The sequence below is a fragment of the Saccopteryx leptura genome, chromosome 5, assembly GCF_036850995.1.
Source record: "Saccopteryx leptura isolate mSacLep1 chromosome 5, mSacLep1_pri_phased_curated, whole genome shotgun sequence".
Classification (NCBI taxonomy): Eukaryota; Metazoa; Chordata; class Mammalia; order Chiroptera; family Emballonuridae; genus Saccopteryx; species Saccopteryx leptura.
In genome coordinates this window covers 60,723,298-60,727,935 of record NC_089507.1, presented here as the reverse complement: position 1 = coordinate 60,727,935, position 4,638 = coordinate 60,723,298, and the positions used below count along the sequence as shown (strand labels likewise).

The following is a 4,638-nucleotide window of genomic DNA, read 5'->3' as shown; positions in this document are numbered from 1 at the left end:
TACAAAATAATAAGAAATTATTGTCTTAAATAAAATCCTGGTCCATGTTCAGTATATAAGGACCTTGAAGATATTACACTAAGTGAAATAAGCCAGACATCAAAGGAGAAGTATAGTATATTTCACTTCCATTAGGAGCCTATAATAGAATGGTAGTTTCCAGGTGCTGGGGCTGGGGATAGATATAAAAAGTTATTGTTTAGCCTGACCAGGTGGCGGCACAGTGGATAGAGCATCAGATTGGGATGCGGAGGACCCAGGTTCGAGACCCCAAGGTCGCCAGCTTGAGCATGGGCTCATCTGGTTTGAGCAAAGCTCACCAGCTTGGACCCAAGGTTGCTGGCTCGAGCAAGGGGTTACTCGGTCTGCTGAAGGCCCACGGTCAAGGCACATCTGAGAAAGCAATCAGTAAACAACTAAGGTGTCGCAACAAAAAACTAATGATTGATGCTTCTCATCTCTCCATTCCTGTCTGTCTGTCCCTAACTATCCCTCTCTCTGACTCTCTCCATCTCTGTAAATAAATAAATAAATAAATAAATAAATAAATAAATAAATAAATCATTATTGTTTAGTGGGTACAGAGTTCCAGGCTGGGAAGTTGAAGAAGTTCTAGAGATGAATAGTGGTGCTGGTTGCATAATAATGTGAATTTACTTGATGTCACTGAACTGCACACTTCAAAGTCATTAAAATAGTAAATTTTATGTTATGTATATTTTGTCATAATTTTAAAAAGTGTGTTTACTTATTAAAGCTTTGTATTTTAAAACTTAGTGAGTCTAACAATAACATCCATGATTATATATCACCTTTTAGCAAGGTAGATGACATAAATTATCTTTGTTTTACAGACTGGGGAAATGAGATTCAGGATAAAAATCTCCATTGTCAGAGGACATCAGCATCCAGATTAGAACACTATTCTCTGATTTTTCTTTTTCTTTTCTTTCTTTTTTTTTTTTTTTTTTTTTGCCAGCATAATGAATTATGCTCATAACACAAAATGTAAGACTTACCTTTTGTGAAATTAAATTTGTCGATCTTTTTTTTCCTGAATCTTCCCTTTGAGCCACAGCTCTACCTCTAAGGACCAATTCTTTATACTTCATGTATTAAATCAGAGGCAGGACCCCTTCCAATCTCTTCCCATACTCAGCTATTTTCCTGAAAATTCATTCAGAGATATCCTCTCCAACACAGGGATAAACAATGGCTCTTTTCTGGTCTCACCCAATCTTGCACATTCCTCAAGCCAAATTACTCTGGCCTTCTATGTAGACCAATCTAATAAATTAAACAGCATTCAATTATGAATGCATAATGACATAATAATATAGTTATTCCTTTCAGAAAAATAAATTTTTTTCCTAGGGTTCCTAAAACTTTATCAAAAGAATAAAGTATTTGGGGGATTCCTCACATTTTGCCAGGTTTTTCTAGGTGAAACTTTTTTTGCTTAAGCAACATTTGGCATCACCTTTCAGGTCTGTGACTTCCAACTCTGTTAAATCTTAGGCTCAAGTGGAGTTTACACACTGATCTCTTCCTTAGTCCTTAATAATCATTTTTGCAACTCAATTAATATCATTGTTGAGGACCCATAATGGCAAAGGAGACCCATGTTGGGCAATGTGGAAGCTATTCTCTCTGCTGTTTAGAATCCTATAATTATGAGACAGCACTCATGCATTAGAAGTAAAATAACTATCATAAGAAGGAGGCAGATAGTGTTTCAGCAGCTATCAGAAGGGAGAGAGATTATTTTTATATTATAAATGCAGGACAAATTAATGAAGTAGGTGATTTTCAGACAACCTACAATCTCAAGAGGACTTTGTGTTTTATATGTACTAAAGTACTTGCCTTAGTACGTTCAAGCTACTATAACAAAATATCATAAACTGAATGGCTTATAAACAACAAACATTCATTTCTCATAATTCTGCAGGCTAGGAGGTTCAAGATCAAGGTGACAGCAAATACAGTTCTTGGTAAAGAGTTTGCTTCCTGCTTAATTGGCAGAATGCGCCAAGGGAGCTTTCTGTGGTCTCTTTTATAAGGACACTAATCTTATTCCTAAAGACATTGCCTCATGACTAATTACCTTCCCAAGGACCCAACTCCTAATACTGACACATTAGGGATTATGTTTCAACATAAAGTTGGGGGAAGACACAAACTGTCAGTCTAATTAAGCAGTGTTTGATGTCAAAAGTACTGTTGTATGCCTGACCTGTGGTGGTGCAGTGGATAAAGCGTCAACCTGGAAATGCTGAGGTTGCCGGTTCAAAACCCTAGGCTTGCCTGGTCAAGGCACATATGGGAGTTGATGCTTCCAGCTCCTCTCCCCTTCTCTCTCTCTTTCTCTCTCTCTCTTCTCTCTCTCTCTCTCTCTCTCTCTCTCTCTCCTTTCTCTCTCCTCTCTAAAAATGAATAAATAAAATAAAAAAAATTAAAAAAAATCCTTAACTTAATAAAAAAAAGTAGTTGTAAAGTAAAATAAAAATTTTCATCTTTTTAAATATATCTGTTTATATACTTAAGCAATTAATATATATTGATAACTATTAAAGAAAAATATTTCATTTTATTGTAGTTTTAGAGTTTCCAATGGTATTTATTATTGATTGATTTATTCAATATATGGCTTTTATTACATCTTTAAAATATCACAAATAAGTCTGAAGAATCATTCAGTGACTTGCTGTTTCTATAGCTGGACAACTTAAATCTTATTCATCAGCCTGCTTTTTCAGCAGTCCAGTTCCTTTTTTGGAAACATAGACACCATCCAAAAATTTTCTGTATCCTTGTTTGTAACTGTTCAAGCTTGCTGAATCACAGCAGCTGAAAGTAATACAAATTCAATGTCATTCCCTTCAAGAATTAATTCATCTTTCTGAGGATTAGATACTGAACAAGCAATGCCTGATTTCATTTAAATCCAGCAGATGTATTTTTCATCCAAGAAATTTCTGATTTCAACAAGGGAACCATTCTCCCAAATAACGATGGCGATGGGGAAATGAGCATGCACAGACCGCATCTTGTAACAGAAGCCCAGTGTAACACCCTCAATCATGTTCCGTACAGGACTGGAGATAGTGCGAACAGTGGCCAGTTCCTTTCAATTTCCCCATTTATCAGCCCAAAGCCTCTTCTTTTTGTTTCCAAAGAAACTGAGTTCTCCATTGATGTGATTAAAGTTTCTCTGCAGGGTGCCCCTGGGGCCCATCACAATAACTGTGTGTCCTTTCAGATAATGTCAATATTTTCTGGAATATCAAAGTCTGATTGCTGAGAATGGTTTTCATCCTCACAGCAGATGTGGCAAAGAGAGCTAGAGTTTCAGATGGTATTTAAATAAAACATTTAACAGCCTGACCAGGTGGTGGCACAGTGGATAGAGCATCGGCCTGGGATGCTGAGGATCTAGATTCAAAACCTAGAGGATACCGCTTGAGTGCAGGCTTATCCGGCTTGAGCATGGGATCATAGACATGACCCCATGGTCACTGGCTTGAAGCCCAAGATTGCTGGCTTGAGCAAGGGATCACTAGCTTGGCTGGAGCCTCCCAGTCAAGGCACATATGAGAAAGCAATCAATGAACAACTAAGGTGCTACAACTATGAGTTGCTTCTTCTCATCTCTCTCCCTTCCTGTCTGCCTGCTCCTCTCTGCCCCCTCACAAAAACAAAAACATTTAACAGAAAAATTATATATGCTCATGTGAAATTAAAACAGTAAACAGGGCTACAACTTCTACTCATACCTAGCATTGCTTCTATAATTTGTAATAATTAGATAATCATATATTCAAATGTGTGCATATGTACACATGTATTTGCCTATAGTATTAAATACACAAATGGAAGTCTATTGCGCACAGTATTCTGAAGTTTATTTTATAACTTAACATCTGAAAGATAACTTTTATTGATACATATAATCCACACCATTATTGTAAGGTCTACACCAAATAAGAAAGAAATGACTATTAAATTCTTTGTATGAATATGCCAAAATTTGAATTTATCTTGAACACTAAACTGGTTTCCAGGGTCCTTCTATATTTAAATCAATACTAAATATACATCTTTATGCAAGTATGTAAAATATCTGTAGGCTAAATTTCTAAAGATAGAATTGTTGAATCATATGATGTGTATATTTAAGGGTCGTTTTTAAAACTATGGTCACATTGTTTCAGAGATGTTGCACCAATTTACATTCTCATTAACAGTATTCGAGATTGTGGTTTCCCACACCTAGATTAATCCTTTTCTCCCCCTCAAATTTATAACATTTTTCAACTGATAGGCTTAAAATGGCATCTCACTAATGGTTTATTTTGCATTGCTTTAGTCACAAGTAACATGGAGCATCTTTTTATATGTTGATAAGTCATTTGCACTTCTTTCCCCATGAACTATCTGATCAAGTCCTTTCCTAAATTTTGTTTTGTTTTGTTTAAGAGAAAACGAAATCTAAAGGAGGCAAGAAACTCACTAGAAATTTGTTACTTCTGTTTAGTGGATGTCCCAGTTTGATGCTACATATTCAGGAACTGATTGATCTTCAAGAAATTCCAGAAAGAAACTTGTGAAATTTTGCATCTACTTGTTCATCATTTT

The 4,638-nt window shown here is 35.9% G+C and overlaps 1 pseudogene; it reads right to left on the bottom strand.

Moving 5' to 3' along the window:
• Positions 1-2,735: 2,735 nt before the first annotated feature.
• LOC136405924 (large ribosomal subunit protein uL6 pseudogene) lies at positions 2,736-3,335 on the bottom strand (annotated as a pseudogene).
• Positions 3,336-4,638: the final 1,303 nt, after the last annotated feature.